The sequence below is a fragment of the Xenopus laevis genome, chromosome 6L (assembly GCF_017654675.1).
Source record: "Xenopus laevis strain J_2021 chromosome 6L, Xenopus_laevis_v10.1, whole genome shotgun sequence".
In the NCBI taxonomy this organism is placed as follows: Eukaryota; Metazoa; Chordata; class Amphibia; order Anura; family Pipidae; genus Xenopus; species Xenopus laevis.
In genome coordinates, this window is record NC_054381.1 from 69,632,606 (window position 1) to 69,646,479 (window position 13,874).

The following is a 13,874-nucleotide window of genomic DNA, read 5'->3' on the forward strand; positions in this document are numbered from 1 at the left end:
CTTTAGTGAAGTCTGGGAACAGGGACTCTTAGACAGCAGAAATAGCTAGATAGAGCAGCCATGTGTTTCAATGTAGGATTGATAGGTGGAGGTAGCTCTCCCTATGCAACACTGGCCTTTAAGTGAAGGCACACAGTAAGAAAATGGTTCAGGCTAGTATTTAATTACTGAATTAAGGAGTGTCCAAAAATGACATTAAGTTAAAGCACAGAGATATGTACTAACTAAATTATGTGACACACCATCCCAAAAAAAGTATTGAAATATGGAATTATAAGGCTACTCATTAAATTATAAATTGTTTTGACCTGAAGGCAAGGTTGTAGGGTAACATTTTTCTTTCCACTGAAGAAAGTATTGCACCATTATATATATATATATATATATATATGTGTATATATATCAGATTATCTGTTTTTGGGGAAGCCAAGCCTCTATAAAGTTACATTATGCTTTGTCTCTGTGACTGTTCAGGCTAAATTTCAATTGTCAAGTATTTGGTTATTGTCTGTGACAATTTACTTTTAAAGGTTGTTAAACTGATTTGTCATTTATCATTATTTTGCAACACATCGTGGAGACTTCATGTTAGAGAAATGTTTTTTATCTTGATATTAATCAAAAAATGAGCCAGGAAATGGGGAATGATAGGTTCATCGGAAAGGAGGAATTATCGGTTTGGAGGCCTCTTTTCTTTGTAAACACTTGGCAGTTATTACTAGTTGCAGCAGTGGATGGGGCTTTCCTGGAAAGGGGTAACTGGTGAGAGGGGATACAAAGGTTGAGGTGTGCTGGGGATCAGGCATGGGGCCAAAGTGAGGGGGTCAGTGTAATTGGCATTAGTTATAGAGGAGAGTCAGGCATAAGAGTGACTGCAGGATACTACTCATTTTACAGCCTGGAGTGGTTAATGGAAGTCAACCTTATCTGGTGTAAAATTTACTTGGGTATTGCACTTTTCTACATGTTTGAAGTTAAAATGATTGCTATTTATGTACAGTATGTTATTTTGGAAATAAACAAGTCACTGCATGTTCTCTCTCTCTCTCTCACTCAAAGTCCCTGATCACTTAGAATACAGGGCTGTTCATTTTCTTGCATTTGGTCACCTTTAATTCTAGATATCTTACACCAACTCTTAGGCCTGTTATAATCAGGCATTCTTATGTCTTATGAGGGGAAAGTTCTCCTTTGATAAACTGCTGTATGGAATTCCAGATGTACCATCTGCACCTCACCGCCACGGTCCAACTCTATGCCCTAGTTAAGCAGGAATTGGAGCCTGTGATCGCACAGTCTCAGGCATTGCTCAGGATGGACTAACTAAAGTGGCAAGAGTTTTTTTTCTTTACCATCAGCCACATCAGAGTGGATAAATGTAAAGCAGGATGTTTAGCACATTTGCTATTTTCCAAATTGCCTGCGGACCTTACTCATGTTCAACTCACACTACAAACAGGACCATTTCTGCAATTGGAAGTACATTCACTCCATCAGTGTCCTGGTGAAGTGTCCATGAATGTTATAGGTTTCCCAGAAGTATCCACGACATCACTAAGCAGCACAAGTCTCTTCATCTTGTGGGTAAGCAAGTGCTTTTTTCAAACTTTAGAAATATGAATATTTAAAGTAACATTCCCCTAGAATGATAATGTTTGTTAGCAATAGCCCAATATAATGAAACACTGCACAATGTTTATTAACAACAGTTTAATATATTAAAGATCTGCACAATCACTACATTTACAAATGTTAATAAGATACTATAGAACTGTTGGCAGTAGGCAAGGGCAACCCTGGTCATTTTGCCGCCTGAGGTGACCTTCCTTTTGCCGCCCCACCCCCTCCCCACTGCATTCACCTCTTCAGTGCTGGAGGGGGTCAGGGCGGTTGACGTCACGCTGGAGGGGGCGGTCCACGTCGCTAGTGCAGAAAGCAAAATTGCGCTCTCTGCACTAGAAGGAAATTCGGCTCTTAGTTACCAGGAGCGGCCGCCCCTGGCAACCCGTGGGGCACGGCCGCCTAATGCGGGCGCCCCTGGCAGTAGGGTAACTCAGAATTGCCTTAAAGGAGAAGGAAAGGTTAAAACTAAGTAACCCTTATCAGAAAGGTCCACCTAAATATATCAATAAACCCTCAAAGTAGTGCTGCTCTGAGTCTACTGTCAAAAGAAACACTGCATTTCATTCCTTCTATTGTGTACACATGGGCTTCTGTATCAGACTTCCTTCCTTCAGCTTCCTTGCCCCGGGGGTGAGCATGTTCAGTTTGCTCTTCTTCCCCCCCCCCTTCTCTGCTGTAATCAGAGCTATAAGTGAGCAGGGAGAGACTCAGGCAGAAAGTACTGTCACACCAAGCTAATACTGCAGCTGCTATCCTAAACAAACTGAGAGATACCTTTTTACTCAGGTATGGTGCAACATTCTACAGAATAAATATAGCATTCTAGCTTGCACTATTGCAGCTAATCTATTGGCAATAAAATGCCTCTGTGGCTTTCCTTCTCCTTTAAGCAAGTCATATGCCAGATATGCAGATTAGTTAGATTTATGGAATTTATTTGCCTCAAAGAGAACTTTAAACTGTGTTATAGAATGTCCATGTTTGCAATTGCCTTTCTAGTTTACTCATATTTGAAATATAGGCCTTGTTTTTTTTGCCTTTTTTTCAGCATTCAGATGGGGGATCACTGGCCCTATCAGTACAAAAAAATGCTCTTTGAGACATCACATTCTATCATTTTATCAGTTTATATTACTGTATTTATTTATTATGGGTCGAAGTGAAAATTTGAATTCGAATTCAAATTTTATTTTTGGTCAAAACTTTCAAATTCTAATTGTGAGTTATCCACACTCGATTCGAGTTGTAATTCTAATTTCGAGATTTATCATACTCTGGCCATTTAAGAACTCAAATACAACTATCCGCCACCAAGAACCTACCGAATTACTGTATAAGTCAATGGGAGAGGTCCAGGGATCAATTTGGTGATGTTTGTAGCCTTCCTTCCTTCGGAGAAAAAAACGCAAATCAAGCTTTTTAAATTTGAATTGAGTTTTTATAATTGGAATCAAATTTGATTTTGAGTTTTTTGGGTGTAAAATTCAAAGCTAAAGTCTGCCGACCAAAATAATAAATTAGTAAAATACCACAAATGAAAGTTATACACATTACAAATTGCCCCTGAATATCACTGCCTAAACTATATATATTAGGAATTCACCAACTCCTGCATTAGGTCAAATCTGGTCAGGGTTCAGGCCAGGAAATTCCCAGTTTTTTTCCATGCATGTTCCACCAGGAGTTTGCACATGCTAATTAGGATTTGGGTTTTCCTTTGTGTAAAAATTTATATTTAGTTAAAACCGAAAAAGTTGAATTTGGTGCATTTCTATATAAAAAGTATGTTTCAAGGCAAACCTTTAAAATCTGTATCACAGGGGAAAAATTACTACATGCTATATAAGTGTATCCAAAATATAGTAAGGAGTCTTGTCTTCCATGAAATAAAAATACAAGAGAGATACAAATATGTTTGGACATGACCGAGCAAGCATCAGCGAGGAAAAACACACAAATTATTCTGTTCTTTTCATTTATAGGAGATGCAGCATATGGGGTTCTGTTTTGGCTGATTACTGCTGTGAGAATTCCACTGACTGCAAATGTAGGTATAATCATGTATTGGAAAACATGATATTGAGCCCTTCTTGGGATGCTCAGATATCACTGATATATACTGTATTTTCCTTATTACCCAGGAAGATTTCAGAGATCATCATTGTCTGTGTCAAGTTACATAATATTCTATGCATCTGAGGGGCGAAGATTGTGTGCTTGCCTAATTGCCTCGCATTTTAGTTGTAAGTTGATTACATAGCACACTTTCTAAACTATAATTATCATAGTCTGCTAATACCCAAGACTTCAATTAAATGGAAAATGCTTCCTTGTGTTAGCAACATGCTATTAGTGTTCAACTCCTAACAAGAATTGCAAGTGCACAAGTCTATCTGTATGCGTGTGTCTCTGTCCCATATGATTTGGCAGTTTAGGCTGATGTAGATTCTTAAAAATGCCTTCAACGAGATGGCTTAATTAAAAAGTGTTTGATTTAAGTAGTAAAAACATTTGTCTATAATACTAATTCCTAAAATATAACAGTATTGATGATATGAGGGAGATTATCGGCCATAGAAATTCGCCGCCCTAGGCCCGTGCCTGTCAGTACCGCCGCCGGGAGTGCACAGCGGCTCGTCTTCTCCCGGCGGCGCAGAATCCAATATGGCGGCGCCCATGTGGTCCACGTGGATGTCAAAGTTTGAATAAAAGTGCGCCTCGAACGCTGTATCCCTGCCCAATTATAGGATTTGTTTGTAACATTCCTGGGAGCTCTGTAATTCTTATTGATTGTTTATCCTGCCTGGACTTTGTTTCTGATATACAGTATTTCTGCCTGCCTTTGAACTCCTGCCTGGACTTGGAGTTAGATTTTGCCTGAACCCTTTTGTACCACGATCTCCGACTTCTAACCCTAAAGCTTCCTCCTTGGTCCGTACTACTCCCTGGCGGGAGCCGATATGCTCCTGACATTATAATTGGGCCATGGACCCTTCAGAGGAAGCTCAGCTTGATATCGGCAGGGCCTTTCTTGGTCTGCATACTCGCATGGAGGCGTACGAAGCTCAGCAATACTATTTCGGACAAACGCTGGAGGCGATCTTGGAAAAGCTATCCATTCTTACACCAACAACACCAACGCCTGTTCCAGTTGCTGCAGTCGTGGCTTCACATTCTTCCACCGCTGGTCCACATATTCCGGCACCACCTCTCTACAGTGGGGATCCCCAAGCATGTTGTGGTTTTGTGAACCAGATCCAGTTTACTCTGTAACCCACTCAATTTGAGTCCGAGCAAGCCAAGGTGGGTTTTGTCATTACTCGTCTGGCTGGGAAATCGCTCAAATGGGCTTCTCCGCACTGAGAGAAGGAGTCTTCTTTAAATGATGATGCCAAAGCCTTCCTCCAGGAGTTCCGGACTGTGTTTAACACTCCCGGTCGGGTTGACACCACTTCATCACAGCTGTTTCAGATTGACTAGGGGAGTCGCAGCGTTGCTGAATATGCTATTGAATTCCATATGCTCGCTGCAGAGACGGGTTGGAACAACGAAGCCTACCATGCTGCCTTTTTCAATGGGCTCTCTATCCGCCTTAAAGACAACCTGGTATCCGTGAATTGCCTACACTGGTATAAGACCTTATTGCTTTGGCTGTCAAGGTGGACACTCGGCAAAGAGAACATCAAGTAGATAAGGACCGTGTCAAGGGATTCCAACACACTTTGGCTCCCCGCTTCCAAAGACCCCTGTTAACCTCCATCACCCCAGCAGCCTTCTGTTATTCCTCCGGAGGAACCCATGCAAATCGGAAGGGCACGTCTTTCTGAACAGGAAAAGCAATCTCCAGAGGCGTTTTGGCAGGACTATGTCTGCATTGTGGTGGTCAGTCTCATTTTGCCAATTCCTGCCCTGTGAAGCTGAAGGGTCCTCTTCTTCAAGGTAAACCTGGGAAGACATATGTGGGCAGCATTACTCCAAAATCCCAAGAGAACTCACACAGGTTTCTTCTGCCTTTACAGATTTGTCTGGCCACTAAGACTATTGTGGGCTCTGCGTTCATTGATTCAGGGGCTGCCGGGAATTTCATGGACGCTCTGTTTGCCAAATATATGGAGGTTCCCATGTATCCATTGACCACTCCCCTTCGGGTTACAGCAATTGACGACAGGCCACTTACGTCCGAGATAATTTCCATGACGACAAGGGAATTGCCTGTGCAGGTTGAGACTTTATATAAAGAAAAGTTATCGTTCCTGATTATTTCCTGCACTTCCGTTCCTGACGTCTAGAGTCTACCCTGGCTTTGTCTACATAACCCCTACATTGCCTTCGGGGCAGATCTCTCGTTGGAGTCCATTCTGTCAAGAACATTGTCTTCCCACTAATCCCGTCCACTATCTCTTCAACAGATCTGAAAGCGCTGTCTTCCTGCTACAAGGAATTTTCCAATGTCTTCTGTAAAAGGACTTGGATAGTCATCGCTCACAGGTGAAGGAGGTACTCGCTCAGTTGAGGAAGAACTCCCTCTTTGCCAAGATTAAGAAGTGCCCAAGATTCCTTTTCTTGGCTATATCATCTCTCCAGAGGGTTTCAAGATGGATCCTGCCAAAGTGTCCACAATTCAGGAGTGGCCCCTTCCTTTGAGCACCAAGGCTATACAAAAATTCATCGGGTTTGCCAATTACTACCGACAGTTCACCAAGGGGTTCTCCTCTCGCATTGCGCCTATCATTGCCCTCATCCGAAAAGGGGGTAGACCCAACTCATGGCCCCCTTCAGCTGTAGAAGCATTTCAGTCCCTGAAGGATGCTTTCACCTCTGCCTCTGTCCTCTGACAACCAGATCCGGTGTTACCCTTTTTCATTGAGGTGGATGCTTCTGAAGTTGGAGCTGGCGCTATCCTGTGCCAAAGACATCCTGCTGATGGGAAACTTCATCCTTGTGCTTACTTCTCCAAAAAATTCTCTCCAGCAGAGCAGAATTACGACGTTGGGAATCGTGAACTCTTGGCAGTAAAGCTTGCTCTCGAGGAGTGGCGTCACCTTCTTGAAGGATCTTCGATCCCGGTCACTATCTATACGGACCATAAAAACTTAGAGTTCATACAATCTCTCAAGAGATTGAATCCCTGACAGGCAAGGTGGGCTCTCTTCTTTTCCCGTTTTAATTTTGTCTTGACTTATTGCCCTGGCTCCAAGAATCGGAAAGTGGATGCTCTGTCCCGAAGTTTCTATGCAGTAGATTGTCTCCCTGAAAGGCAAGAACCAATTATTCCTCCTGCCAAGATTATTGCTTCGCTTTTTCCTCAGTTTGCTGAGCAAATCCTGTTGAGTCAGTCTTCCGCTCCTGCTGATACACCCATTGGGATGGCGTTTGTACCCTCTGAACTTCACCTGCCCATCTTACAACAGACTCATTGTTCCAAGCAAGCTGGTCATCCTGGTCCTGAAAAGACTCTTGAGTTGTTACGATGCCTAGTCTGGTTGCTGACTATCCGTAAAGATGTCAAAGACTTTGTTGCTGCCTGTACTATTTGTGCCACTTCCAAGGCTAGCCATTCTCGCCCTAGTGAGTTATTACAAGATGGCACATTTCATCCCATTGCGAAAACTTTCCCCAGTGGTGGAACTATCTCGGCTCTTCATCCAATTTATTTTCCGGTTGCATGGCTTCCCGGCTGAGATAGTCTCTGACAGGGGATCTCAATTTACAGCCAAGTTCTGGCATTCTTTATGTAAGGACTTGGGTATTACACTTCAGTTCTCCTCTGCCTATCATCCCCAAACCAGCAGCGGAGCGTGTAAATCAAGCTTTGGAACAGTTCTTGAGGAATCATGTTTCCCTCTGTCAGGATGATTGGTCTGATATTCTCCCGTGGGCGGAATTCGCTCATAAAAATGCATGCCACACCTCCACTGGAAGGTCTCCTTTAATGACTGTGTACCGACTGCATCCTTAAGCCTTCCCACAAGACTTTGTTTTTGATCATGCAGCCCACATGTCTGCTATTTGGGCTGCAACCAAATCAAGTTTGGAAAAGAGTGCTTTTGTGCACAAAACTTTCGCTGACGCAGGTCCTCTCCTCCATACAAGGTTGGTGACAAGGTGTGGCTATCCACTAGGAACATTCGCTTAAAAGTGCCTTCACCCAAGTTGGGTCCAAAATTTGTTGGTCCATTTTCCATTGTGGAGATAATCAATCCCATGGCTGTTAAGCTTCAGCTTCCCCCTGAGATGCAAATTCCTAATGTGTTCCACGTATCTTTGGTGAAACCGACAATTACTAATCGCTTCTCTATGGAACAATCTTCTCCTGCTTCTATATCTGTGGATGGCCAACGAAGTGGAAAAAATCCTTGACTCTAGAATCTCCAGAGGGTCTCTACAATTCCTAATCCAGTGGAAGGGTTTGGCCCTGAAGAATGTTCTTGATGTACATGCTCCACGCTTGGTGAAGGCATTCTACAATCAGTTTCCTCAGAAGCCCAGACTTGGTGGTCCAGTGGCCCCCCGTGGGAGGTACTGTTAGTACCGCCGCTTGGGGCGCACAGCGGCGCAGGATCCAAAATGGCGGCGCCCATGTGGTCCACATGGATGCGGGTCGCCAGCGTGATGACGCAGCGTGATGACGTCATCACCGGCGCTGAAGTTTGAATAAAAGGGTGCCTTGAACACTGTAACCCTGCCCAATTATAGGATGTGTTTGTAACATTCCTGGGTGCTCTGTAATTCTTATTGATTGTTTATCTGGACTTTGACCCCTGCCTGGACTTTGTTTCTGATATATTTCTGCCTGCCTTTGAACTCCTGCCTGGACTTGGACTTAGATTTTGCCGGACCCCTTTTGTACCGCGATCATGAACTTTTAATCCTAAAGCTTCCTCCTTGGTCCCTACTACTCCCTGGCGGGAGCCGATATGCTCCTGACATTATAATTGGGCCATGGACCCTTCAGAGGAAGCTCAGCTTGATATCGGCAGGGCCTTTCTTGGTCTGCATACTAGCATGGAGGCGTACGAAGCTCAGCAATACTATTTCGGACAAACGCTGGCAGTGTCTTTGTGGCCTTGCCACAAATCCAGGCCTGGGTAGCCTCAAAATTATAGGTGTCAAGCAATGGTAAATCATAAAGTATAATCAAAGAATAATGAAAGTTTCCCACAAGTTAAGACTATCCCTTAGAGCATAATTTGTTGTTTAAAGATTGTCTACAGCATAGCCTGGACACAAAAACTTGCAGACAAAGGCCAGAGATGGATAAAAGCCTAGCAAGGGTACATGATTTCAGCCTGGGTCTTTTAGACTGTGCACCTCTCTGCTTGCACATTATTCACATATTTTAGCCTAAAAGGGGTTCTGCACCTTTTTTCCAAAATAAGTACTGTAATCACAAAAAATGTTTGTTTCCAAAATTTTTATATCAATGCTTGGGTGCTGCACTGTCCAGCGGAGGAGGGGATTGCTGACCCCCACCTTCACCCCCACCTTCACTACTTTTTGCACAGAAAGGAGCAGGAGCAATGCCAGTCCAGTGTATGCTCTGTCCCTTCTTTTCTCGTTTACATAGAATTAATATTATTGCCAGCCAATACAATACATGCTATGCTAATGAAGAAAAGGAGGCTCCACACACTCTGAGATTGCTCAAGTGGAATCTGCAAGAAAATACAGCCATGATTTTAAAATTTAAAGGAAATGTAGGGACCCTAACAGTGCCTTAGTTCACTGTTTCTGGGTTAAAACCCATGTAACATTTGGTACCTTATTTGCATACCCAATTCATTGGCCCTAGGTTGATGACCATATCCTGCAGCCCTGTAACAAAGTGCTTTGCCGGGGGAGGTCCTTCCTCTTTGGCCTGCAGCAGTTGATCTGGGTGGAGGTGTCCATTGAGCCTGGAGTCAACAAGGCCCAAGAAGTGTTAGGCCCTAAAGGGACAATCCCTTTAGTAAAGTCGGGTACAGGGTGAATAGTATTCTATAGAGAGAGTGAGACTTAGCTAGAAAGAGCAGGTCAAGCTCCAACTAGGAGGATAAAAGGGAGTAGCTATCCCCCAGGCTCTGCTTTGCCTGTAGTGAAGGGACCACAGTACTGACAAGGGAATCAGGCTATGTTCTATCCCTGTTCCATGTCTACTGTAGGGGATCCGGGCCACATGAGGTACTGAAACCCTGGAAGGTGATCCTTTCAACCCCCCTGGCTATTCCAATGCTGCGTCTGCTACACCTGTGAATGTACTTGGTGAATCTTAGGATCCCAGGGGACGGTCCTTTTTTATTTTTTTAATATAAATTTAGGATTACCCAATCACACACATTGGTAAAAAGTATATTATTATGAAAATGGTTTATTTACATGAAGCAGGGTTTAACTTATGAGATTTTTTATACAATTTATTTCTATACAATTGTAGGTATAGTTTTCCTTTAATGTTTTGGGGCCCTATAAACATTTGAACATGTAGCACAACAAAGTGCTACAAAGAAAGTCCTGCAAATATTTTACTCTCATTCTTCCCAGGAGTAAAAACCATTATGTAGATGTAGGCACTGAACTAGTTTCATACATTCTGAGTTCATCTTTTAGGATCTGAATTCTTGAAGTGACGCAAGATGGTAATTACTTTTGCTTGAAATGGACTATAAACATCATAAAGGAAATCATGATGATGATTACATATAACTACTTTTTAATTATTGTGACAAGCTGGCTGCATGTACAAGTAATTGTTGAGGGAAATGAACTATGGTAGGGAGATAAACGTAGGATAAGGAGCATAAAGACAGGGACACCATGGGGCAAATTCACTAAAGGGCGAAGTGAGTAATACTGGCGAAAATTCGCCAGCGTGACGTCATTTCGGCACTTCGCCAATTTACTAATGGTAGCTGGCGAGATAGATTCGCTAACGCCAGGCGAATTTACGGTCTGGCGAAAGAGCATTACTATGCAAATTCACTAAGTTTTTGATTTTACTGACCCTTACCTCTATCGCCAGACTTGCCTTCGCCATTTCAGAAAGAACAGGCGAAGTGCAATAGAGTAGATAGGTGTTCCTCAAAAAAAAGTTTTCCTATTTAAAGGGTGATAGACTGAAAAAGATCGTAAATTTTTTTTCAGGTCCCCCCTACATTTGCTAACATATGGCACCTAAACTATACTGTGGGCACATGTGTAGGGAATTATATATACCTTTTATATAATTTTATTAAGGTTTCCTGGCCTTGTGCAGTGTAATGTATTTGCTGCAGCATATATGGCCATTGTACTTTAAATGCACGCCGTATGCTAATTAGCCAACGCTAGCGTAACTTCGAACTGCTGAGCGTAATTTCACTGGCGTAATTTCGCCAGCATTCGGTATCCTGTGCACAACCTTGGATCTTCGTGATTTAGTGTTCGCCTGGCGAAGTGTTGCGATGTGCGCAAAGCCATCGCTGGCGAATTTTCGCCTGTTAGTGAAATTGCCCCCATGTCTTCAGGCAAAACACTTGCCCCCATGTCTTCAGCAAACACTTCCCAGCAAAAGGTTACAGGAACACAGTTCATTTGTGTTTCACCCCACTCGGGGGTTCTCACCATACAGGGTGGCTTGCACTGGAATATTCTGGGCTTCCGGAACACTATAGCTTCCAGGCCAGATAGCAAAGTCCTGTAAGCAGAAAAACCTTTCTCTGTTTAGTAAAATCTACCTTGCAGCTTTTTCTTCTTTGGGGATAAATTAAAAAAAACTCGCCTTTTACACATTTCTTTGGTCATTCTACCACAGTATATATGTCATTTATTCAATCTGCATACATATTAATTACAAACTTACCAGCAATCGTATCAAGCCTTCCAATAATAGGACAGGGCCTGAATAGAGATATAAGTAAGAAAGAGTAACAATAAGAATTAAATTGAAGGCTCACAAAGCAATATTTTTTTGGCTCCAGAGGTCAGAGACCCCAATTTAAAAAGAGGCAGCAGAGGAAAACTAGAACACTGTATAACATACTAAACATTACATTTAATGTTAACTACCCGTTTAAGTTTTATAATTCTTGTGCTATCTACAACTTCACAAATAAAACAGGTGGTGAGATGTGTTAGATGCAGTGAAAAAATACGATTGTGCAGCAGGAACGGGGGCCGTTACACTGTAAGAGAGTGAGTAGTAGGTCTCACAGTGAACCGGTCTCTTTTCTTACTGTAGCAAGTCACTTCAGAAAAGACCTACATTTGATTCCGTTAAATGCATTTGAACAATAAAGAGAGAATTCTAATAGTTGTTTTTAGTGCAAGAATACAGTCAGCTAGATTAATTTTTATATGGTATGAGAAATGCTTCCCACCATAATACATACGATTCCTAACAATCGTGTCAATTAATTATCCTCGTTTCTGTAAGGTGCGGCCTTTTCTGTTTATTTTTCTTTCTTGAGTTGTGCTTAATTCGATTGTTGTTTTTTTTGGAGGGGGGGGAAGCAGACAGTCGACTGCTATCCATAATATAAACACACAAGAGTAAAGTGTTTATCTCCCACCGGGACAAATTGTTGCCTGCGTCTGATTGACACACCAGATAGAGGGCAGGTAGGGGGATGCATACATGCCCCACCCCTCATGGACAGACTGCTGCCTGTGTAAAAACTCATTTTAAATTAAACACTTACAGCCTTTAAATATGGCACTCCTAGCTTTATCATGACACACAGCTAATGTTTACCCAAACCCTCCCAGCGCCCATGATACATTATCCAAGTAGAACTTCTTCTGCCCAAGTTATACTGAAGAGTTAACTTGTTCTAGATTTCACATAGCCCAGACACATTTTATGGGTATTTTTATGTATTATAAGTAGACTATAGCTGTGTTGATTTATTTGTACCTGTATTATTGTTTTCCATATTTACCTAAGTTTCAGCTGGAAATTGACTCTTATTATCACTTAAAGGAGTAGTTAATCTTGAAGTTAACTTTTAGTATGTTCTAGAATGCTAGAATGGCTAATTCTAAGCAACTTTTCTTTTTTTATATAGTTTAATTATTGAATTTTTTTCCTGCTTTCAAATGGGGGTCACTAACCCTTCTAAAAAGAACAAAGACTCTGTGGTGCTACAAATTTATTATTACTCATCTTTCTATTCAGGCCATCTCCTATCCATATTCCAGTCTCTTCAAATCAGTGCATGGTTGTTAGGGTAATTTGGACCCTAGCAACCATATTACAGAAATTGCAAATTGGGAGAGCTGCTGAATAAAAAGCTAAATAACCCAAAAACTACAAATAATAAAAAACAATTGCAAATTGTCTCAGAATATTGCTCTCCATATCATACCAAGGGGCAGATTTATCAAGGGTTGTACAGTTGCAGCAAGATTCTCTCTGCTCAGTGTCTAGGCTGAAGTATTGGGCATGCCCTTTCATCTCCTACAGAAAGTGATTCTAATTATGATAAGCTGAACTCTGCAGCAGCAGCCCAAGTCTCAACCCCAGCCTCTCTGCTGCCAGCCCTGTCAAACTGTATCAGATTGTTCCTGCTCACAGTGGTTAGTGAAACTGCAGCTTTAGCTCAAAATGTAAGAGCATGATCACATGGAGCTTTGGCTCCCTGCAGTGTGAAGTGGATCCACTCTAATCAGCATCTCCCTGTAGCTGCACGGACAATCACAGCTTCCTCTTACATGTAGCTACATGGAGCAGAGATCTTCCAGAAAATGCCTACTTTGCCTCAATGTGAGCAGTGACCCCCAGCTGTAACAGATCTGCATGCACCCTTGGCTGGAGATATTTCACCAAAACAGCACCAAAAAACCTTGTGATATGTGCTATCACCTTTGTCTCCTGGGATCCAAATTAATTCTGGGAATCAGTTTGCAATCCGAAAACTGGTTTTGGTATTATAGAAGATATAAGTTTAATAACTGTTGTATGACTGATTTTAACCATCATGTAGACTCAATTAAACTTTCAGTCTTGACACAGAGGGTAAGAATTATTGACCTACAGTTAAAGCAATTACTGTTTAGGGATGCACCGAATCCAAGAGGTTGGTTCTGGATTCTGCCTTGTTTTTTTTTTTAGCAGGATTCAGGATTTGGTCAAATCCTCGTGCCTGGCCAAACCAAACTAAATTGCATATGCAAATACGGGGCAGAAAGGGAAATCAAAGAACCTTTGGTCACAAACAAGGAAGTCAAAAATGTTTTTCCACTTTTTCCCTTCCTGTCCCTAATTTGCATAGCTGAAATATGGTTAGATCACAGAA